This window comes from Perissodus microlepis, chromosome 23, assembly GCF_051167445.1.
Source record: "Perissodus microlepis isolate ML-2025 ecotype Zambia chromosome 23, ASM5116744v1, whole genome shotgun sequence".
Lineage (NCBI taxonomy): Eukaryota > Metazoa > Chordata > Actinopteri > Cichliformes > Cichlidae > Perissodus > Perissodus microlepis.
Window position 1 is genome coordinate 18,004,995 of NC_140482.1, and position 25,683 is coordinate 18,030,677.

At 41.0% G+C, this 25,683-nt stretch overlaps 1 long non-coding RNA gene across 1 annotated transcript; it reads right to left on the minus strand.

Moving 5' to 3' along the window:
- Window positions 1-1,674: 1,674 nt before the first annotated feature.
- LOC146361195 (uncharacterized) lies at window positions 1,675-25,683 on the minus strand. Its single transcript, XR_014799526.1, has 3 exons — window positions 25,373-25,683; window positions 1,934-2,055; window positions 1,675-1,857 (listed from the first exon to the last, which is right to left on the minus strand). It is a non-coding gene; the product is annotated as an uncharacterized LOC146361195 (long non-coding RNA).

Here is a 25,683-nt window from a genome sequence, read left to right on the forward strand (position 1 = left end):
ACACACACACAGTCTTTTTGCATCTATTTAATGATTCACTTCTTTGTGTATAAACACAGACACATGCATTCCTTTACACATGTCAGCACACCTGTACACATACCCACACTTCCCTCACAGACACTTATACAAATTATCTCCTTGTTGCCAGACTCATTTTACCCCAGCACACACACACACACACACACACACACACTTTCACTTCTAGACAAGAGGTAAACTGATCTCTCTGACAGACAGACGACTGGCAGTTTGGAGAGCCGAGGGCGCTGTGAAGGTAATTACCCGTGACAGATGTACCTGTGTAGGTTTCACCTCCTCCCCGCCTCACTCCAACCTGCACTTATCACAGTTACCATCTCACCGCCGCCGCTCAAGAGCTTTAATTGGAAGATTAAGGTGTTTTAGGCATCGATTTCATGTCGACTGTTTGTTTTTTCCCCACCTTCCCCAGTGCAGCGGCGCTCTCCCTCCTCTGGAGGCACTGTTCTGTGTGTGAAGTTACACTTGATGCTTTTTTAGTGCCACCAAGCAAAGCTGAAGATTTAACATCAGTGTTTGCTTTGAGGAAAATCATCTTAGTGGAAAGTCCAGTTGTAGTTGGTTTCCTGTGAGGTTGGGCTGTATTAAAGGGTGGTTTGATGGTGATGTGTAACACTGGCATTATATACACCTTTACCTCTCTGACGCCTAAGTGACGCCTCACTCTGCACCATTAGAATACTTTTAATATTGTTTTATTATTCTTCCAGGTCTTGGCAATCAAAAGGAAAAGCTTAAACCTCACATGGCTAACTGACATCAGGTGAAGTAACATTAGAAATTCATCTATAAAAAAAGTATTTGAATTTAAAATAAATGATGGTTTAAATAAATAAAAAAGATACACTTATCAAAAAACAGAAATCTTTCATATTTTGGTAGATAAACCAAACAAATATTATATAATTCAAAAACACATTTTATATATCTTTTTTAAAGAAAAATAACACATGACGTACCACTTTTATATTGTAATTCATCTTTAGTACATTCATTTTTTTTCATTAATTTTTACGTTTTTTTCCATTTAATTTTATTCATGTATTTTAATTTTACCGTGGAACAACGTCAGGCATGACAGTGACAATGTGGCGCATGCATGTCATATTGTGGAAATCATGTTATTGTGTTATTTCCTACAGCTTCTCCGCTTTTTGGAAGCATTAACGTGATATCTAACTCATGGTATATTTCATGCTGTCACATTTTGACAGACATAAAATAATATTTTGGACCAACAAGGTGACCAAAAGACCTGTTAGCCAAAAACTTGGCATATCACACCATGACATGTGATGTTCCTTAGACTTTGGATCTGTGATTCCACGGTTCTTAGATGATCTGATATTACTGGTAAGTAACACAAGAACCTCAAAAACACATGAAACCCTAAATCCACACACAGACATGAAAAGCTTTGAGAACATCTGATATACAGAAAGTTTCAGGTTCAGTCATCATCGGATGAGCGACTGCAGATAATTGCTGCTTCTGAATTTCAGTCATTTAAAAAATTTCACCCTACACAGCTAATTCCCACCATTCAGCACTAATTTTGAAAGACCTACAGACACTTATTTTGAACCAATTGTCACGGTGTACAAGGTGGACTCACGCGCTGGACTCCGGGGATTGATGCACACAAGAGAATTTATTAATGAGCAATGTCCAATGAGTGTATATACAAAAGGTGAGAGGGGCAGGGCTCCCGTGGAAATCCAGGTGAACACTCTCGTCTCTCTCCAAACAATCCAGACATGAATCCACTTGAACACTCGTCACTCAGGGAACACCAGGGAAAACAGTCTAGAGGGTCTGCACACAAAGAAACGCTCGTTAGATTCCAAACACACAACTACATGGAAAAACACTTGCTAGACACTCGACTTACGCTGACGCGATTCTCACAACGATCCAGCAAAGAACAGCCGTTGCTTCCTGGCTTAAATGCCATCCACACTGATGAGGCACAGGTGTGTCCTCCTCCGAGGGCGTGGGCCAAGGGTGTGAACCCTTAATGAGAGAGAGAGAGAGAGAAACAGCTGATCAGCGACCAGCTGAACCTCCAGGCTGTGACACTAATCCACTATAAATGAAATGGTTACCTTTAGTTTTTTGTGTGTTTTGTCTTTTTTGGGGGGGACAAATTAGATGCAGTCAAAGTAAGCATGTAGGGAGGCAGGGAGAGACTTTAAAACAAAGAAATGTTTACAGAAGTTCACAAAAAGAACAAGTTCACAATTCCTAAATCAGCAACAACAGGACAGGAAAATTTTAAAAACTCTGGCTAATCCTTTTTTTCTTTATGGACCAGATCATAAAACTTCATAATACTCCATATTATCACATGTGATGGCCCATTCAAGCACAGTTTGTAAATGCACTGACCTAAAGTGGTAGTGATGTCAGAGAGAGTGCTTCAGAAACACTGCCAAGTGTTAAGGCAATCTGATAAAATCAAACCCTCATTGCAAAATATTAAAAAAAGAAACAACACTGTCACCTGAAGCTTTAATCTTTCCATCTCCTCCTAAAGCCTCACTCGGACTTGTGCTGGACATTAAACGTGGCGTTAAACTTTCTTACAGACTTATAAACAGAAAGCTGCAACTTTCATGGAAGTCACACTTGGACCAAACTGATATTTGCACATTGAAACTGTGCGGAAAGCTTGAAAACATACACCTACTGTTTCCCGCACACATTTACATACTGTTAATAATTTCTCTATTAGCCAGGTGTTATAGGGTCCCTGAGGTCGCATTTCATCAGGAATCAACAACCTGTTATAAACACCAACTATCCTTCCTTTCTTTCCCCCACCGTCAGCCACAACCATCTGGCATCAGGCCACAAAAATAGACTCAAAAGCGTTGGTAACAATTAGTAGTTGCTGAACCCGGGGACCTCACAACAACCCACCTGATTTTCATACCCTGCATTTCGTTGCCCCCTCCCACCACCGCTCCTCTCCCCCTCCTCATCAGGACGCTATCAATAGCCAGACACCTGTTTCCTGCCAAACGCTAGCTAGGCCCTCTATGGCTGCACCTGTATGTGCTTACACAAGAGCCTCAAGAGGAGTATTTATGTGGATGGGACTGCAGGGCTGATATCAGGCTCTGCTAATGCAATCACAGGAAGGACAGGGAACACTTGACGAGTGTGAAGCAAGCCAACGGTGGGGTGAATTAACTCGAATCAAGTCAGGATGTGGATTTTCAAAAGATGCTCAAATGGGAAAATCTTTTGACCCTAAAATGAGTATTCAAGATGATGAAAATGATTGGTGTGCATGTAGGCTAATCTCGGAGGAAAAGTAGTTCTAAAGGAACAATGAAAAATCACTATGTGTTTTCCCCCCCCCTCAGGGATGTTAAACTGTCCAGATGCAGAGATTTCTGACTTTATTTTTGAAATGTGTTGGAAGTGAAGCATCTTTTCCAGCCTTCACATTTTAAACTGATGATTGAATCCAATAATAAACTCCCACTCAGAGTCCTCTTAAGGCCACATAACCTTGGAATACAAACTCAAATGTCACCTCAGTTAGGCACCTCTTTGCTACATAGACTATATGTACTGAGAATAGCCATCCATCTACACTCGGTCTGCACCAAAATTAAGCTGGGGTCAGTCGGGAGAGGCCCTGGCTCAGGAGCAGTCTTGGTCAAGTTACTTGAAAAAAGTAATCAGTAACTAACTACTGATTACTTCCCCCCAAAAGTAATCCCATTACTTTACTGATTACATATTTTCAAAAGTAATTAGTTACTAGTTACTTTTTAAAAACACGATTTACAACCTGAATAGGTAATAAAGCAATAGACCTTTCAGCCCAATTCTACTTTTTCTGCATAATCCATCATACAAAATGTAATCAAATGGAAAAGTCTCTTTTTAAAACTTGTTTTATTAGTTTTAATCTTTTAACTTTATGCATCAAGCAAATAGAAAAACAGGTTTTTGTGTTTACACTCACTCTTTCAAATAAATGCAAGTGAAACACAGCAGAAAATAAATAACATCAAAGACTAGCGGTCCTTTTGCTCTATTTTCACCTGTATAGCAGGCGGAGGTTTGCCCTGGTGCAGGTGTGCCGCAGCGGTCAGTGGAAGAATCCGCGAGTTTGTGTGTGAATTACCCATTCTGTGGCAGCGCACTCGGTGATTGCTCGGAAGTTTAGGGGTTTTTTTTCGCTGTAAAAAGAAGTTTTCTTCCCACGCAGTGAACAGCGGACGCTAATGTTTTTGTCACGTTTTACGGAATCCAGCTCAAAGTAAGTTCAGTATTTCCACGCGTTAAACGCATACTCTCTCCCACACTCGATATATTATCCATTGTTGATCTGCACACAGCTGTTGCCACGAACGTCGCACTTGCTTACGTCATTGTCAGGAGACACTCTCACAAAAAAATAACAGCTTTAGTAACGCAGTAATCCAGCGTGCTTGTGGGAAAGTAACAGTAATCTAATTACCTTTTTTGCAATAGTAATCCCTTACTTTACTCATTACTTAAAAAAGTAATCAGATTACTGTAACGCGTTACTGCCCATCTCTGCTCAGAAGGTAGACCAGAAGGTGATGGTTCGATCTCTGGGTTTTCTATTCCGCATGTCATGGTAACAATAGGCAAGATACTGAACTCCAGACTTCCTCCAGTGCATTTAACAGAGAGTGAGGGTGATAGTTATAAAGCTCTTACAAGATACAGTACAAACGTGACTATCTACCAGCTCTCTAACTAGGGATGGGTATCGTTTAGGTTTTATCCGATACCAGTACCAAACCGGTACTTTTGAAACGGTGCCGGTGCTTAAACGGTGCTCGAACCGGTGCTTAAAGAATGAAGAACACAAACTTTGTTCAAAAACCTCTTATGTTTAGCTTTTTTTTTGTAAAAAGATAACAATGTTAGCCTTTTCTGCAGCTATAGGGGATATATGGTATCACTCTTGGCTGGAAGCAGTGCTTAAACAATGGAAAAAACACAAACTTTGTCCAAAAACCTCTCATGTTTAGCTGTTTCCCTCTTTTTCTTTGGTCATTTTAGCCTTTTTGGCCAGGGTGAAGGGAGTATCTGCCATCAAACAAGAAGACAGACTCTTTTGCACAGTATCACCTTAAAGCACTTGTTGTAGGCTGCTGAGTTTGCATCTTTTGCTGTGAAGTACAGCCAGACTTTGACCGCTTCGCTTTGGGCATTTTTAATCTGTAGCTCTGCTCTAAAAGAACGTACGTACCTGGACCCGCCTACTACGCTTGCAAAGGTAAAATGATTGGCTAGAATTCAAAGTGTGTGACATCTCAGGGGAAAAAAAGCACCAAAATAAAGCACCGAAATGTGCGTTGCTTTTCGGTCTGGTTACTACCGTTTATGTCAGAACCGGTGCCATGATGGCACCGGATACCGGTACCCATCCCTAGCTCTAACTGTATGACCCTACTTAGCTCACTTGACTTATGACTTGAGTAAACATCTTCCTGATGACTTTATCGTAACTACTTTCAAATCTTATTGAATGTGACAGGATGCTCATTTTGTAAATTATGATGAGTCAAAGCAAGGAAATCCTTTAAGCCCAGTCATACAGGCATAGAGACCGGTCAGTGACCAACAGGCAACCTTTTGTCGCTAGGCAAAAAAGTGCATTTCTGATAGCAAGCGATTCTTGGCACGTCCTGTGAAACTGATTGCTAAAAGGCTAAATTCATGCAGGCCTAGAGGCTGGTCAAAGCACAGTGAGTCGCTGCAGGCAGGGCAGCATCTACCATACGAACTACAATTAACCATCACAATCTGTTACCAACCAAATATTTACAACAAGGTTCATGATGTAGCACTGTCTTTGTCATTGATTTCAGATAAAAAAAAGTCAAGAATCACAGGTACCTGCTAATTTATAGGAACTAACAGACAATTAATAGTTTCACACACTTGAACTGTGCCGTTACTACTAATAACTGTCCAGAGAACTATATTATTAATTTGAGAATTTTTCAAAAAGGCAGCAACAATCGAGCAATAATTTTTTAAGTCTTAACACCATTTAAACATTTGAATTGTAAAAAGAATCACCTCCTGGATGGAAAATATCCACATAGACGAAATCAGTTTTTTTGTAGCAGACTACTGAACGTGTATTTCTGCTGGAAAGTCGGGCACTTTAACATGGGAGTCTATGGGGATTGACTCCAAGTTTTTGACACTTACATCCTGGCTACATTTTTGAGCCCTGGAGATCGGTGCTCAGTTTACCTGCTTCTAATTTTGAGTTCTCTGCTGTACAAACTGTCAAAATATCCATAACGTCAAATGAAGTCCCATAGCATTTTTAGAAGTGACGTTCACACTGAAGAGGTCTCTCCGATCTCTATATCTCATCTGGATAAATGTCTGTGATAGCGGCGATCATATGCTTGCTGCACAGATCAGAAAGCCTTCTGCATCAAAGTTGTGATTTGTGGCTACTTAACTCAGCACTTAACCTCTTAGTTGTTAAGCCTATGATTTGCTCTAAACTAAATGGAGAGCTACTCATGCTCCACAATGTCAACAGCAAGGAGTGACTGGAGAAGAATTGTAGCCAGTTATTCAGCAGGGAAGCAGTCATTCAGTCTCCCACACAGTCAGCCATCCATTACCTCAAAACCAAAGAGAGAGCCAGACATCGAGGAACAAACTGCAGAGTCAAGCATGGAAGGGCAGGTGATTAATGCCAACACAGTGTTTCCCTGTTCGTGGCCAAAGTGTTATTGATTTGATTTTGGAGGGGTGAGAAAAGGTTAGCATTTGCAGGCTATGGTTTGAGGTTAGCCCCATGTGAAAGGAGGAGTAATGACCCCTCCCTCCACGGCAGGAGCTACTGAAGCAATCAACCAGGAAATGGAGACAATCCCTAGCCAGGGCATGGAGCAACTTTCTGTCCTTTACACCACCGATATGTGTGAAGTGGACATTCAACGGCTATCGAGTGCTATACGTAGCCCTACACCTAACAGCCATTATAAGTTTTAAATGGATGAAATGGCAAGACAGTGTGAGGTGTAGGCCCAGGGTTCAGTCAGGGATTACAGCTGTGTCCCATGACCCAGTGTCACATGACATGAGTACATGCTTCTGTAAACCGGTCCAAATGCTGAGATCACTCAGTGAACCTGAAGCTATAAGCAGGCACTACAGAGTGACATCAGTTCAGGTGGGTTTGAGCATAGGAGGATGCAAATGAGAGAAATTTGATTTCTTTTTCAGTAACCTTTTAATCTCATAAATGGGCACCTACAGGTTTAGTTTTTTTGATCCTGATCAAAGTCTGTGCCACACCAAAAGGAACCTCTTCATTTCTGGTACTAATTTCTCCTTCTGATGTGACTCGAGGCTCTGCGCTCACCGCCACATAAATGAAATAGCTGCAAAGCATGAAAAAAACATAAATAAATGAGATTCACCCAAAGCAGGGTAAGACATGTTCCCTCTTACATCAGGTACATGACAAGATCACACTCTCAGAGTGGAGTTAATTTTCATACCCCCTCCTCGCCCTCCATCCGTCCGTACTCTTGTCATTTTCTGGGAGAAAGGTGCTGTAGCCATATGACAGTAATTAACAACTGACAAAAATATCCCCTCCCTTAACATGAGGTGGGAAATCACCAAAGCCAGAGTTATTTTCTCATTAATTTACCAGCCATGCTCTCCTTTACGCACCTTAATAAGGCACCGTACTGTTTGTTTGTGCAGCAGAGGGAAGAAGTGCTGCTGTTGACATGTATTATAAAGAGTCAGGTTGGCTTTATCACATTTCACATCTCACTATTTTATCTGTCAGTACACCAAGGCCAGCTCAGATTAAGCTCCTTCATCTCTATGATCACACATGTCAGTGCAGCTTTTTTTTTTATTATTTCTTTATGATCTTAAACGCTGAAGGGACATTTTTCACATTGCATTTGTTTGGCAACACAGCTTTAAAGCATCTGCGTAGGTAAGTTACCCAAGTGAGGTGACATGTTTTTTAAAAGATTTAAATATGTTCCCTAAAATGTCCAACTTCACAGCAGAATAAACACATTTAAGGCCTGCTGCAAGAAGAGTCTCTGAATGGTGAGTAGTTTCTTTTATTTGATAAAACTTGATAAAGACATTTTTTTATTAGGGTTGCAATGTGAGGCTTTCACCCGAACACAAAGCAAAGTTTCACTTTGTAAACCCACAAACTTTCACCGCTAACAACAATGAGAAGGAATATAATCAACAGCTGCAGTCCCATCAGAGTAACACATTTTCAGGACCAAGGTCCCACAATTTCTTTGCTTTGTCTTTTGCAAATTTGCATTATTCCACCTCACTTAACTTTATATTATCTTAACAATAACAGCTCTTCTTCCAGTTTATGGTGCAATTCTCATCTTTTAGTTGTATGTAACTCTGTGTCCTGTTTTTTTTTTACCTAAGGCATATACTGTTTTATCTTCCTTAAAGTCATGCAGCTAGCAATTGGGACCATAAACACATTAGATTTAAACCAGATTAAATTCCTCATGATATCCATTAGATTCAATTTTGACTATGAAGAGGGACATTTGCGATTATAAGTAGAACCTCTAATGTGGTCTTTGTGATGAAAGGTGGTGTGACTAATACACACTGTTTGTATTAGGACAAGAAGCTAGGCTCAGAAAGTCGACTAATCTGAAGGTCGGCAGCCTAGTGTGAAGTTTCTTTACAAATTTCCCCTGGCATGTCACCGTGTCCCTATGGTGGGTAAAAAAGGACTGATAGAATAATAATAATGAATAATAAAGAACAATGTGCCTTAGGAATCTGGATTGTAACTAGAATACTGTTTGCTTCTGACATAAAGATTTGAGGTACGTTTCCTAAACTTTTACGCAAATGAGAGCAAACATTGAGCAAATTGAAAGTTTTCTTGTGAATTGTCTGTGCCTGACTTGTCTGTGAGGTTTGTAATTTGTGGACTGTGATGCACTCTCAAGGACAAACAGATGGTTTGATATTCACAGATAGCAGACTTCTTTTCCTACCCTCCCTCTGTCTATTTGGCTACCTCTGGTCCCTTTAACTTTCCCTCTTCCTTCTGCCTTGGTCAATAATAAGATTTGACTGATATAGATTTTCAAAGTCCACTTCTTTTAGATTGATGTTGGCAAGAGAATATTAGAGCTGTATTTGGCGCGCATGTTCAGCTGCTCACCTCCATCTAATCTGCGGATGTCTGAGTGCCTGATACCTTTATATAATATTTTAAACCACCTTTTCTCTGTGGTTTTCTGGCAGTGTCTTTGTAATCACCACAGAGCCAAGCAGAGCCTCATCACACACAGAGACACAAAGAAACACACCTCTTCGATGTTTCACGGATGCCAGAGTTTGTCATCCTCATTTTTGGTTTTAAGAAAGGGGGAAAGGAAGACAGACAGCTCTGTGGAAGATGGAAGTCAGGCTTAAGTTCTGGGCTGCATTGCATCAGACCCAGGGGATAGGTGCCATTACGCCTGCATATTTAAAGCCACCTAAATGTGTGGAGCAGGTGGCGGACAATGCACTCTTGTTGTTATTTGGTTTGCGTAGTCAAGATGGCAGATTTCGTAATGCTTTCAAATGGCACATAACAGGGAGAAGCCTCACAGGACTGCCAAGAACAATTTCGCCAGGAGCCAAAGAGGAGCAGCAGGCTGCAGCCCGTACCTTTCTCCACAAAGAAAGAGGAAGGAGGATGTCTCCGAATGAACACAGAGGGGTAGTGAAATCACCTTTTTAACTGCTCAAGTTTGTTTGCTGAATTCTAATGAGCTTCTTAGCGAAATGCAAACGGTAAACATCCTGTGCATCAATGCCGATTAGAGGCTTGGACAAACACAAAACAGGTAAAGCCTGCGTAACAACGTGGCACCATGTTTTGTTTGTGCTGCCAGGCAAGCAAAGATCTTCTGAAAGAGGTAGCTCTCTTAATAAAGCGTCAAAGAGAGGACCGTGCTTTGGACTTTTTGTGCCTTTTCCTTTGTGTATTTTCAATCTGTAAGGAGAGAAGACTCAAAAAACCCCAAGGCAGTGTTCCTAATTGTAGCCCAGCGCAATTTTTTTGTTCTTTTTGAATTGAGAGTTCAAGTCTTGGCATCTTGGCAATCAGGGGAAGCAAAAAAGAATAATTCTAATTGGCACATATCAAAAAGTATTTAAGAAAGTCATTTTTGTAAATCTCCTTCTTCACGTCTTAACATAGGGCGGTTTGTTGGTTTCGGGTCGTCATGAAGGTTGACTTCAACCTTGCAGGGTTAACTTTTAGTGGGTGAGCGGCATTTTGAATGGCAAACTGGCAAACTGATCCAAAAATGCCTAAGGTGACTTCAAACTCTCATCAATATTACCTCACACCTATCAAAACAAACAAAAAAAAAACCCTGAAAAACAATTTGTTATAAATGATCTCAAACTGACAGTCTCCTCTTGGCCGGTCTCTTGGCGAAGTCTCTCCGCTGCGTGGCGGAACTCGGCAGGGATTCGTGTCTCATCCGCCCATTCAAATAAGCCCACAGATGTCAAGAGAGGACTCCCCCACCAACACCACCACAAGCACACACACACACACACACTCGACCCACCTCCAACACTGTTTGTAATGAAATCTAACACTTGGAAGAGGAGAAGTGGACTGACCACCTGTGCATCCAATTGTTCAGTATTCACAGACACACAGGAGAGAAAAGAGAGGAGAAGCGAGAGGGGGAGAATGGGTAGAGAAATCAAAGCTGCTCAAGAAAAGAAAAGAGAGGAATTCAAAGCATTTTGGAAAAAAAGAAGAAATAAACAATCAAGTTTGAAACTTCGTGTTAGTGAGCTTTTAAAATTATTACCAATATTTTGCCCTTATTCTGTACTGTGGACATGATATTATGAACACCTTTAAATGTATTGCTGTCAAAAACATCACCACCACCTACCATCACTGTAACAATAAAAATAAAGTAAAAAATCTATTTTTTAAAAAAAAATAGAAACTGTTGTATGAGTTTTTAACTGGCTCACCTAATAAAGCATCACTAAGTACCCAGCAGATTACCAGTGAAGATGACGGTGACCTGGACGACTAAGAATTTATACAGACATGGTTGAAAAACCTGAATTGAACTGATGTCACGGACGTTAGTTCAGCGTCTTTTTGAGGTACTTTCTGAACATCTTCTAGATGCCATTGTTAGAGATTCTCGGAGGAGAAGGTTTGTGTCTAAGAATTGTTTTCTACTGCTGATTAAAAATTAAATTAAAATATAATAAAACAAAAATAGTTGCACCATCTTTATTTATTTTTTTATTTTCTTTTTTAACAGTCATGACCAAAAGAATGCGATTATGAATGCAATCGCTAGAAGTAAATTTCCTCTGCGGGGGTAGGATCAACCTAAGGTGAGGAGCTTGGCCATTCAGGAAGAGCTTGGATTAGAGCCCCTCCTGAAAGGAGCCGTTTGAGGTGGCTCTGACATCTGATCAGGATGCCTCCCAGGAACCTCCTAGGTGAGGGTTTCCAGCCATATCCCACTGGGAGGAGGCCCTGGGGTTGAGCCAGGACACGCTAGCTCGGGAATGCCTTGGTGTCCCACCAAAAGATCTATAGGAGGTGATCAGGGAGAGAGAGAGAGAGAACGGTCTGGGTGTCTCTGCTTAGACTGCTGCCCCCATGACCCACAGCTCGATAAGGATGGATGAAAGTTATCATAAAATTATATTGATAAACTGTAGATGAGGGATGAGACAGAAACACCTTATCTGAATTAGCATAAATTAATAAAACTTGAAAATTATTTTTTTACTAAAAATAATAAAATAAAACTTTAACCAAACATTCCAACATACTAAGATTCAGTTTTGGATACACTTTTAGAGTAAGTCTTAACAAGTACATCACCCACATTTAATAATTACATTAGCAGCATTATATTTCTGAAAATGAGGCTTTTCATATCTAAATATATGCCAAAAGAAAAAAAAGGCTAGAAATCTGACTGGTTAAAACATGATGGTTTTAACCAGTCAGATTTCTGTTTTGTTTTTACAGTAATACAATAGAAATTTTAATGTATATAACAGCTGTTGACGTGAGATTTCTGGCTCAGGGTAAAAGCCAGAAAATAAAGTTTAAATCTATGTAGGGTTTAAAAGAAAAAAGAAACCAAAACAAAGTAAGTTAAATACTTTTTGTTGGAATTAAGTATCTATGGGTCAAATTTGCCATAAAACACTGGTTGAGAATTTCAATACTTATTTATTGTATTCCAAATGTATTTAAACTATATACACTGTTGAAATTATATATGCACAAATTTACATAAATCTCCTGAAAAGTATCATAAATTTAACACTAAATTTAAAAATTTAACACTAATTACACCAGTGTAATTTTCCTTACACTAAATTAATCATGTTGTAGAGGCAAACTGATCCAAAATCTCTCATTTGGGCTGTAGTGACTCAGGCTTAAGGGATGGGAGGTTTAAATCGTCATGGGGATTGTTATACTGCTGTCACTCATTTTCCAACATATCATGCATGTATGGTTATGTTTATTGATAGAAAATCACTTAAGTCAAATGTGGGAAACTACACATATTCTTTGTAGAGGAAGGAAAGTCCATTTTTAAAAGCACCGAAGAGATTAATGCACGGCGTGTACACCTTGCAAACGCACGGTTACACGCAAGACAGGAACAATAGATTCTTTGAAACAAAAGCTAAAAAGACACAGAGAGGATGAGTATAAAAAGATGCCAGTAAGCACACATGCACATGCAAACACATACTAAAAAAACCCAATGCACTAGCAATCACAGACCCACACAAGTGCACCTACACACACACTCTCTCTCGCACACACAAACAAAAAAGGACCAGCTACTACTTAGAAATCAGCCCTGACATTGCTTGTCACAGTCAGAGGCCTTGATCAGGATTTGCTTACAGGACCTCCTACTCAGCACACACACAAACACACACAAGATCCTGGAAGGGGGGGGTAAAAAAAGCTTAGAGCCATGTTGGAGGAAAAGGGGGAACCCGGCAACATCTGCAGTCTCCGTTGTTGATAGCATTGCTGCCAGCTTGGAGTCAGATCACAGGGCTGGAGATGCTGCAGTCTGGGCTCTACCTCTTGGCCAACCTCCCCCCTCCTCAGATCCATACTTCCAAACCTCCTAGCTACCACCTGTTAGTTAATTTGCAGCAACGAAAAAGGACACCGTGATACTCTGAAGTCAAACTCCTTCTCTCCATCTCCTCTTTCGTCTTTGTCTGCATCTCTGTCTCCCTTGGTGTCAAACCCCCCTTTCCACCCTCTCGGAGGTTTGGTACACCCACGACAGAGTTTTTCCGGACTTGGAAGGGTTCAGGGCAATGTTTTTTTCTTTTTTTCTCCCCATCTTCCCCCTGAGTTGAAGCTTTGATGTGAGAAGACTGGAGTCACAAATCCTTGTCCATTTACCATCAGAGAGCATCCCCTAACTCAGGGCTTGGCACAACCCCACATGGCTAATGATTTGAGATACTTTAATTAGGCCAAAATGTGTCTAAAGATGCAGTTGTGCCCCCAGTCTTCCAACACTCTCCGTGCTAAAGAGATAAATAGAGTAAATTTCTATGTCACAGATATTTCAGAGGAGTATTTTCTATCTTTTCATGTCTTTCAGCGTTTGGTAATTCTCTGCCACAGGGCCTCATGTGGGCGTGGCTGGCCTTTTTTTTTTTTTTTTTTTTTTTGCACAATCCAGTTGGGCCCAACGCATCACATAGACTCAGCTGATGATTTGATGATTCTGAGAAATTAGTCCAAATGTGTTTTTGCTGTTGATCTGCATAAAAATGCGTTGTTGTTTTTTTCTTTTTCCCCTGAACATTTTGCAAACTCATGTTGATTTTAATTCGCCACATTTACTGCACATTTGGATAACATTTATAATATATAATATGTGTCAAACTATAAATAACGCTCTTAAAATAAAACTAAATGCAGAAAAAGGCCAGATAAGAATAACAATAAAAATAAACATGATGTGTCCAGCTGGAGGAGCAAGAGGGATAACAGGGTACAAGTGAACTTGGTCAAGACAATAATAACATAGAGAAGCACAAAGTTTTAATAACAGCAACCATTAAAAAGACTACTAGGTAAGGTAAAACTAGATGCCTAGCAAGAAGTGACAGTTATGTCATCGTTTGGGATTTCCCGCCACTTTTCTGCATTGCCTTTTCCCAAATAATCGAGTCCTCTATATCACATGACTGCTTTCTATCCCTATCCTAATCAGTTTAGTTGTTGTTTCAAATGATTTCTCGTGAATCACATTTGTAGCATTTACTTGCTGAATTTTGATAAACAGTTTTTTTCTATCTCAAATGCATACACCTGCAGCATGCCAGCTAATTTCAGTGCCTTCTTATAATACCGCACTAACTTACACCCTCCTATTTAAGCCTGCCTAAAGTTGCTGCATGTTTACAAGCTGCTGCGCAACTCAAAGCTTCTGTCATAGCTGTTGTCACTGATGCATAATATAATCTGTTTAGGGACGTCTTACTGCTGCTTTCCCCACCTTAGACTTCTTTTCTTACATATATGTACATGTAAGAGTCCCAGAACAGAGCTATGACATCAAATATACATTTACTACTTAGTAGTAGCGTATTGGAGTGTCTATTGTAATGTGTCTTATATTATCATAACTAGCTAGCTTTCAGTCAAAATATCATATGGAAAAGTGATTAATTTAACAGTTTAAAATGTTAATATTCCAAAAATCTGCAATGAGTCATCTAATTGACTCAACCTCGAAGTTGTTAAAGGTTATTGAAGAAACTGCTATAAACAATTGAAGCAAATTCTTAAACAAAAGTGACCACACAGTTAAACACAATAACAGAAACAGCAGAGTGAAAACCTCAGGTCCCCTTTTCCTAACAACAAAGATGAAGTTCACAAAGTTATTTCTACGCTCTGAGTTACAATCTTGCATCCATGTGGATTCACAGCAATAGATAGCACGCTTTTTTGTGTCAACATTGATTTTTCTCTCCCCCTCCACCCCAACTCTCCTTTTAATAGAGGAGTGGATGCTTCAAAGCCCCCCGTTTGCCCAAAGCAAGCTTGAAATTCTCTCCTTTCAAAGCGCCATTCCTTCTTTGTAGTTATGATCCCCTGTCTCATCGGGTAAGGGCAAGGGAGAGACGGAAACGTCTGAAGGTACCAAAGGTAGCACATGAAATCCCTCCCATGTAGGTGTGTGAAGTTCTGATAGTTGTGTCCGACTTGGAATCGATACAATCCCCCCCTTAAGCCTGGAAAAATGTGTTTGTTCAGCCAAAGACAAGGTATCTCCAGACCCTAAATCAAAGGCCTCGTCTTCACAGATTCTGTGCCAGACAACTTTCTCCAAGCCAGGCCAAACAACAGCGCAACAACTTCTGAAAAGTGTTCACAGAAGTCTCGAGTTGTTGTTGTTACATCCAGTCTTCTGCTGTCTGCTCAATTACAAGTTGTTGTTTCTTTCTCTCTGTCTGGCTGTCGCCCTCTCCGTCTCTCTCTCTCATTGTCTCACTCTCCTCTCAGACTACTGTGAGGTGTTAAAAAGGAACCAACGGGGGATCTGTGCTCCATTATGCAGGTCTGTTCCTGTGCTGTCTGTTGCCGCCTCTTCGCACCTCATATTGCATTTTTGCCCGTCGAGACACACACACACACTTTGACACACACACACACACACACACACATGCACGCATGCACACACAACCACACGTGCGCAGAGGGAATTGAACTTTGGCTGCCTCTGTGTATCTTGTGCCAGGTGTAAGGCTAAGAGGTGCCTAACTTCTTCTCCGCCCCCCTAGGCCATACAGGCATGCTCGAAAAAGAAAAGAAAAGTGGTTGTGTGATCCAGGCATCCATTACACGCTGTGTGGGCGATATGCTGCTGCTTGTTTTTTTTGTTCATCTCAGGCCTGCTTTTGCAGAAAGGATGGAGTCTAACTGCTAGAGTAAAGGTGCTACATTGAGCCTGGCATTTGTAATGATTAATGTCTCATTGTCAGATTAGGTGTGATACCTTGGTGCGATTACACCATCTGAGAAATGAGAGCAAGGTGGAGATGACTTTGAATGATGTATCACAAAGCATGGCAAGTCCTAGTGTTCGTTCAGGCATTAAAAACAGCAGCTGATGACAATGAAAAATAAATCAACTGGAGTTAATTCACAACAGCGATCTCTGTGCATTTTGTACCAAAAGGTAAAGACCCTCCAATACTAGAGAGAAACCCCAACTGTCAGAGAAGTTACCACCTACCAGGCAGATGGTGATGGTTGGGGAGAACTCCCATTTAACGTCTCACTCACACAGGCATAGAAACTAGAAAGCGTCCTCCTGGCAAAGATAGGTTGCTGCAGGAAAACCGGTTGAGAGTGGTTGGTGGAGATTTCTAGCAGGTTCTATAAAACCTGTTGCTAAGACATGCCAACCTAGAGATTGGTGAGTGACCTCTTAGCAAACTGAAAAAAAAAGTATATTCCTCAACTAGTTAGCAAAAAGTTGCTGAGGGAAATAATCCACAAAGAAGCATCAAAAGGCACCAAATACCTTTTTGCAATTGTTCTGCCCACTATCAGATTGCCATGGTTGCCCATGGTTTGCATGGACGTTTCACTGCTGCTTGGCATGTAGTTAGGGCGACATCTTACAAGCAAACTCCCACAGTGTTCATACCTAAATACTACAACCAAAAGCAAGGAGGAAGCACTCTCTTTGCAATCTCCAGCAACCACTTGCCAACTGGTAGTGACCTGTGGTTGGCAGGGCGTCGTTGACTGGTCTTTTTGTCTGCATCACTGAGCCTTATAAAAATATCCCATGAGAAAGAGAGAATGCTGTGCCTTCTGTTGCCCTTTGATATCAACATGATGAAGATGATGATGAATTGCTCCATATATCACATATACACAAATAGAGTAAAAGGCTGCTCGCTTGGCTCACCCCTAATCAAAGCTGCTGACAAATCAAAGCATTCCCCAAACATCCGAAATACCCACCATCAAGCGCTGACCAAACCTTGATGATTATCTTCAGTTTTTCCTATTCTTAAGTAATCATCAGAAATTTGAGAAAAAACAAGTCACATAAAAAAAACCCAAGAAGACCCAAACAGGTGCCCTGGAGAACTCGCAGCTCTCCCTTTTTTTCAAATGGTAAAAACCTACTTTGTTCACTCTTTTCATCCCCATCCCTGATATTTTACAAGGAACAACCAACCATTTTCATTCCCTTATATGGTTATCTCAGGCACAGATGTCCCACCTACCTGCTGTTCATACTTTTTGTTAACGGGGGAAGAGGAAAGTTAGCTTTAGTGGAGAAGCACATAAACCACCTTGTTTCAGATTGATGCTTTGAGGGCCTGAACCAAGACCCAGTATAAGATAAATAAAATCAGATTTAAACTTTGAATCATGCAAAGCTTCTCTAGCTGAGTCCAAGAACAAAAAAGTGCTGAATAGGTGCACTTTAATTCTTTATATGTGAAAATGCAGAGAAAAACTTCCCATTGAAAACCAGGGAAACTCTCACCCTTAGCTCGACAACACAAATCCTGTAGATTTGGTGTACTTAGAGCTTTCACTACTGCACACTGGGTTCTGTAGCTGCATATCTCACAATAACTTCAGTTTCAGAGCACTCTGGGGGATTCACTGTAAGATGCACTTACAATTTTAAACTCACACTGTGAGCGTACTTCAAGTACACGATCTCCCGTTTTCCCCAAGCTCCACTGCCTGGAAATGAAAGTCGACATTGACCACCCTGCCTACACCCAGACCTACTTGTATGATTCAACAGGAATGCGGTCCTCCTCTGACCCCCCCACCTGATCGCCCCATCCCTCATATGAATAATACATGGCGCCCCCACTACCTGTTTCACTGTGTACATGTGAGGTCGCAAAGGCCGAGCACACATACATGAAAACACACACAGGAAAGCAGCCAGCGAGCCTGGCCTCTGAGGCCTGACCCTGGCTCACACACACATACACACACACACACACACACACTGATGTCTGCTGTAAACCCATAGAAACACGTTCAAACATATTTAGATACCTATATTCACATGCACGCAAATGCACACGAGAAGCACACAAAGGCAAACAAAGCCCACACACATCCTCTGTGTACCTTGGAGGCAAGGTTGGGGGTTGAAGTGAGCACTGCTGGCAATAAGGTGAGCAGCTGTGCAGTGCTGTGGATGAAAGAGGAGCATCAGGAGGCCTGCACTGTGCGCCTCTGTGTGTTTTTGAATTTGTGAGAGCAGCATCTTTGTGTGTTTAAAGCCAATCTCTGTGAGTTAGAGTCTTTCACAGAGGCTCGAGCAGAGAAGATCTATTTGCGTGTGGCTTTGCAGCTTCATGTAGTTGTCTTAGTGATAGTGCATGCATGTGGGGAGTGATTGTATCTTGTTTTTACATCTATGAGTCTTCCAGCAGTGACAGAACAAAAACTTGACTCAAGTTCTTCACCACCACCAGTTCTTCAATATGAAGGGGATATGAAAGTAGATGACTGAACTGCAAATCAGTAGTAGTATGTACTTGCACCACAATCAGCTATAAATCACAGTATATGTAATGTTCAGTTTGCAATAGTGACCACAAGGTACTTTGCATCAAAACCCAGACCAACTGTCAGACAAACATTTATCTACCAGGCAGCTGGTGATGGTAGGGAGGAAGGCCTTAGTAAAAGGCGCAGGTACCACGCGTAGGTACTGGTCGTCGATCCTTGGTGACCAAAACTATGTATTCCTCAACTGCTTGGTAGTAGTTTTCAAGAGTTTTCACACACATGGTTTACTTCCAAGTAAACTACTGGCAACCAGTACAACCTTCTACCAACCAAAGCAGTCCACCCTTTTGCACTGTATACCTTTCTGCAACCAATTTCTGCCAGCAATCACAAGCAAACACATACTAACCCTCAAGGAATACACATTTTCCCTTGTGACCTCTCTAAGCATGTGTGACTATGGCTTAGCATCAAGAAACCTTGAGCAGAGCCAAGCTCAGAGAGGGCAGCCAACTGCTGTGACCAGTTGGGGGTGAGGCCTAATAGAAGACTGAAAAGAGGAGCATTTTCTAACATAGCATCTTTATAGACTGAATTTGAGTGTATAAAAAAAATCTCTGTACAGAGCATTTATGGGTATTTATTTATTGACAATTCTAGAGCTTAGTAGCATGTTTATCTAGCTTGTTTTGAGATGCTACTATGCAGTAAGTTATTTACACAGGTGTCCAAACAGGGAATAACTGGCACAATGTAGTTTAAAAAAGAAATAAGTTTCCTGTACTGAAGATGAAGTGGATGAGGCCTGAGTTGAACTGTTCTCAAGTGACTTAAGCAGCTTCCAGTGGTAGTGAAGTATACCGCTGACTGACATATACTGGCCATGTACATACATTAGAGGGTTATCTGGCCCATCAGAACCTTTAATGCCAAAGACTATGAAACAATGATATTCAAGTATGTGGAGAAGGCTTGTCAAAAGTCTCTGTTCCTCTGTTGGCTACATGAGTCATTCTCCAAAACTGAATCAATACCCAAAGATGTTTTGGGAGCTGTGGCACAGGAGGCAGAGTGGCTCATCTACCAATCGAAAGGTCGGTGGTCGATCCCTAGCTACTGCACTCTAGATGTTGAAGCGTTCTCGATCAACTGAACCCAGATGCATCCCTTGGAGTGTGAGTGTGTGAATAAATGTTAGACAAGGCACTTCGGTATAACAAAAAACATTTTTATGAATGTGTGTGCGAAATAGAGTCAAGCATGTAGTAAAAAGTGCTTTAGAGTCCTTCAGCAAGTAGAAAAGTGTTATATATGTACCAGTCCATTTACCATGACCATAGATAGATAAATTCTCCCTTCTTAATAACTAATAATAATAATAATAAGGGATTGCATTTATAAAGCGCTTTTCAGGGCCCTCAAAGCGCTTTACAATTCCACTATTCATTCACACACTGGTGGAGGCAAGCTACAGTTGTAGCCACAGCTGCCCTGGGGCAGACTGACAGAAGCGAGGCTGCCATATCGCAGCATCGGGCCCTCTGGCCATCACCAGTAGGCGGTAGGTGAAGTGTCTTGCCCAAGGACACAACGACCGAGACGAACTGCCAACTCTTTGAGCCACGACCGCCCCTGTACGATAGAAGATAGAATAATTTTTTAATAATTCATTGTTTTAGATCATATTAAAGGCCACTGTAACTGACAGGTAAGCCAACATACCTGTCTGCTAGGCCTCACCTCCACTTTGTGGTGTTGGGGCCTTTTGGAAAATTTTAATGTAATTATCTGGCAAATTATATGACTTGCTCCACCCTGTGATACAAATATGTTGACTTTTGGCCTAAAACGGTCAAATAAACCCCTAAATAGGAGCTTTCGTACCCAAATTAACCACATAGTCAATTTCACCAGAGCTTCACATTGATCTTCCTCCTTGTGTCAAGATTTCTGTCAAATATAAAGTAGCAACATATAAAAACAACTCAAAATGCTTTGAAAACTCTATTATGAGCTGCCACCGAGCAGTTTAACATAGCATAGCATGCTAAAAAAGGATACTTGGCAATGTTGTATGCTGTGCAGATGTGGATGTTTGATAGGTTCTAGTGACTGGTCCACAAGTACAACTTGTTGTATGTCTTGACCGGTGTCTTAAAGGATTTAGCAGTTGCACAACTGACGCTTTTTAATGGTTTCATAATAATATTTCTCAGCTGTTTGTACACCTGACATGTGCAACCTGTTAAGAATACTGCCAGTATTACTGTACTTGTGACTTCGCTGACAAAACCTGCCACTTGATGAGTATATCTACATCTTTTCTGTCGGTATTTGAGTATTTTTACTGCATTTGCTTTTGCTTTTTTCACATTTAACTCTAACTTCAGTAAATAGATGAGTAGGTCTTCAAAGATGCATTTCTTTCTTTTAACATATTCATATTTCCGAGAATCCTCCCTGTTTCTATGTGCATATTTCAGTGAAACGCTTGCATCGGTACCGTTTCTTTCCTTGTTCCATGTCTTCTTCTCTCAATCCCTGCATTTCCTTACGAAAATATGCTTCTCTATAGTATGAGCAGGGTGTTGGTGTGCTATGCCTGGAGCTACTCCCTCCTCCCATGCAACCTGAATCCCTTTGGAAAGGGAAGCGGAGTGTATACAAGTGAAATGATCAAATAAATCAGCTGGATTTGTCTCCTCTGTATGAAACATGAATATTAAGCACATTAGGATCATGTGAAGAGGTAAATATGTCACGCCAGTAATCCCCAGTGATCTGCCGGTCAGTTCGGGTTTGTGTTTTGCAGAGAGACGAGGAAAATTTACTCAAACGTGTGAGGCGTTTAGGTGACGCTCTCCATCCAGAGTGACTCAGTGATTGTAACAGTAAAAAGAGGCAACAGTGCTCCACCCCCCCACGCATCTTCTGGCCAGTGATGCAATCTCCCTCTGGGCCAATCAGCAACAAATATGTCAGTCTGTCCCACAAGGTGTAATTGTAGTGATCCCCAGTGACAAATAATGTTATTATGAACAAGCCAGAATCTGTCCTTTTCATGGAAATCTAATCAAAAGAGTTGAAAATAAAACTAATGAATGTTTAAATTTGTCAGGGGGATGAATGAATGCATGAATGAAAGACACGAAAGTGCTCAGTTAAATCCTTTGTTTTGGTTTTTTGGTTTTTTTCAAGATGACAGCCATGAATCGGCCGCGTGCTTTTTCTCTACTTTCTGTCTTTGCGTACACGTGAGTTGCAACCACACAGATGGGTCAGTGTTGTAGGTGTGAAGTGAAGAGACAGGGAGAGGAGAAAAGTGAGGCCAAGAAGGACAGCGAGCATGTTGGCGTGCAGCACTCATTAGCATGAGTATCCACGTTTCCCTCCTGCCTCCAACTGCTCCCAGTCACTTGTCTCTCCTGGAAAGTAACAGTGAGAAAACTGAGAACAAGGAAGCAGAAAGAGAATTAAATTAACAGCATGTTTTTAGTCATATTTATTGGTTTGTTTCTTCGTCATGTGGTATATTAAATTAAAGCTTATATTTAAAGCCTACAGTTATTTTTCTGAGGTAGCTGTGTAGACGGATACGTTATGGTCAAAAAGTGAGAAAAATGTGTAAATAGCTATTTTATATAAGTGAAATAGGTAGCTTTGTGCCAACTCCCTTCATTGGATCTGGTACCCATTTCCAACCCTGATTGGTGACTGTACATAACCTTGAGGAGAGGAGACAAGGTGACATCTCTTTCCTCTGTGATGCCTCATTCAAATTTTTGACTTTCGATTATTTGAAGGTATTTTCCTTGGCTACCATGGTGAAACAGGCAAAGTGGCCAGGGTACCACAGGAAGGACAGCCTACATGGATCCTGGGACTGATAAATGCACGCGTACCTGGAGGTTGTTGTTTTTTTTTTGTTTTTGTTTTTTGTTTTTGTTTTTTTTTTGGGGGGGGGGGTTCAATGTATTAGATCTACAAAGTTTTCCAAGTAACAGAAGAATGATCTAAGAAACTACAGATGATCAAATGAGTCATTCATAGGATGAAAGGAGTATATTTTGTTGAGATTTTGTCCTTAATATCACTCTCTCTTTAATTTAGTTAGCTAGTTAACTCAATTCAGTTTTATACAGCACATAATCACAACAGCAGTTGCCTGAAGGTGCTTTTTAGTGTAAGGTAAAGACCCTAAATTAATACAAAGAAAATAGAGAAAACCCCAACTATCATATGACCCCACCATGAGCAAGCTTTGGCGAAAGTGGGAAGGAAAAAGTTTCTTTTAACAGGAGGAAACCACCAGCAAAACCAGGCCCAACCAGGCTTAAACAGCTTAGCAGTCAACAGCCAATTTTGTAGTCCCTATGTCCTTTTTATTCTTTATTTTCTTTATTTTTCTTTAGTATTTTTTAGTCTTTATTTTTTTACATGTTGCTGTCAGGCAAAACTGCCATCAGCATTTTGTTGCAATTACAATAAAGAATCAATTTTTTTAATGATTAGTAATTTGAATAAATTAACCTCTGATTTGATGTATTTCAGTTAAATTTAATTCAGAATCACAGCTTCTTGGTTATTATGGCAAAGAATATTCTTTTTTCTTGTTTTTCTTGTGTAATTTATAAATGCAGGCAGATTTCCAGCACTTTGCAGTCAATCTGAGTCCGTCTGCAGTGATGAGCACATCACTTATGCAACACGCCTTTTCGCCACTGCCACCTTTGCCACTTGTTTCATGTTATCTTGCAGTTAAGTCACCGTCAGGCAGAAACTACGTCACTAGTTATAGTAAGTAGTTATGAATGTAGGCAGTTAATTTAAATTCGTCTGTATGCAGACACAAACAGATTTGTGATTTTTATCTCAGTCCATCGCTTTATTAGATTGCCAGCTTGAGCCCCTTCAGTTGCAGAATGATAGCAGACTCAGTCTTGTTGCTGTTTTATCGTTGCACCGAAGTAGCTTTTAGAAAGCAACTGACTGCAAGTGATCGCAGACCGGGTTGCTGTCTTCAAAGCAACAACTTAAAAGCCAACAATGTCACAAGTTCATGGCACACGGTGGCAAAAATGTTGGTCATGCTGCCATCTCCAGCCACTGTTTTCCCTGCTGTGACTGTAGCATATGTGGCTCAGAGTTTCCTACCTACATCTGATTCACAGGCACTTTAATGAAATCACTATGATTAAATGGTAAACTGAGATTAGCGAGTTCAAATGAACACATCTCATGATGACGGGCTTTGGGGTACATCAGATGAAAAAACGGCTGGGAACCGTTGCTTTAAAATATGCCGACAGATCTTCAGAGGGATTTTCTTCATTTAGCATTTGGCACAGATTTCATAATGAAAACAGAATACCTGATTTGAAAGGATAAAGAGGGGCCTCACTCATGTAGCAGGTGGCTAGAGGTTCGTTCTTATTAAAACCACCGTTATTGCCTGCACACTGATTCTCACCTCAGAACAAAGATCAGATGTTCAGACTAAAATAAAGAATCAAGCTTTAAGAAAAAAAACCCAACATTCACTCTGTACTCCTTAGCGTCTGTTTCCTCCCCGTGTCTATTTTCTCCCTTTCCCGAGCTGCTCCTGGTTGGCAGGTTCGCCGCACAGCACGGCGACCTGTGCAACACCTTCCCCAGGCCAGATGGCGGTGTCGAAGGCGACAGGAGCAGCAGAAATCTGCCAGAGCAATCTGCTGCGAGCAGGTGTCGGCTAATTGTCTCCGAGAGCCGAGGCAGCGGTGGGCACGTGCCAGCGCTACCTGAGTGGAAACAAATATCTTCATTTGCTCCCGTTTTGTCGAGGGAGCACGTTTCCAAGCTCTGAGACATAATAGGCCAAGCCTGGAACAAGAGGAGGGCGGTGTGCTGGAGCAGGCAGCTGAACAAGCGTACCTTTGTCTGACAGAGAAAGAGCCACAATGAATCTCATAGCGACTGGTAGCAAAACACTCTTGACAATCACAATCACGCCTAAGTGGATGCAGAGAAAAAAAAGGAAAAATAAACTCTGGCAAAGGGTAAAAGGGCTCATGTGGGGAAGTCGTCCAATATTTATTCAAGTCTATAGTGTTATACGTGTAAGGTGCAAGAAGGAGACAATGCTTTCATTCTGACTGGCAATCAAGCAAATTTATATTGTGTTATATGGTTTTTTTCTTCTTCTTTGTTTGCTGTATTACTGCAATTAGCAAACAGTTGTCTGTGGAGTGATGGTCATGTAGCAGGTCTTCCAAACCTTAAGAAAAGGTTTTCATATTTAGCAGCTGAACATTTCGAATCAAGATGACATAATTTAAGGCAGTCCAACTTTTTTGCCTCCCCCCCCTTATTATTCCAGCCTGTGTTCACACATGGGTAAGGAGAACGAATTCCACATGCGCTCTGTGATTTATTCAGGTACCGGCTCGCTGCTTCATAGACTCTGACATTCCCATTGTGTATTTAGAGGGGAAGGAGGGGCTCCTGGAAGGGCCCGTTCAGTCTGACAACAGACTTTCTTCTCCTTGTCAAAAGATCTTTCAAACTGAGTCGACCGACCGTAGAAGGGGAAGCAAAATGCCTCTAATTTAAGTGCTTCTCCTTTTCTTTTTCTTTCTCTTAGAGAGAATCTTATTGGAAAATATCCTCAACAAACTTCACATGTGCAATTAGTCAGACCGTCACTGAAGCTTTTATTTATAGAGAGGAACTTACTCCATCGACGCCGTCATCAGCCTCCTCAGGTGTAGATGTTGTGATCTCGTTTTTTTCTGAATGACTTCCAGGAAGAAATATGCAACAGAGCCTGCAGAAAAAGCTACCGGATAATCCGCTTTGCTTTCTCCAAACCTACAAAACATCATAAAAAAAACAAAACCACTGCTGAGAGAAAAAAAGTTTGCATGCCTCAAAAATTATGGTGAAGTAGAAGCAGATGAGGCAGGTTGAAGTAAAGTGGATTCACCACTAAAGTTAATTACAAAAAGTAAATTACAGAGCTTTTACGAAATCCCACCAGGAGTGCA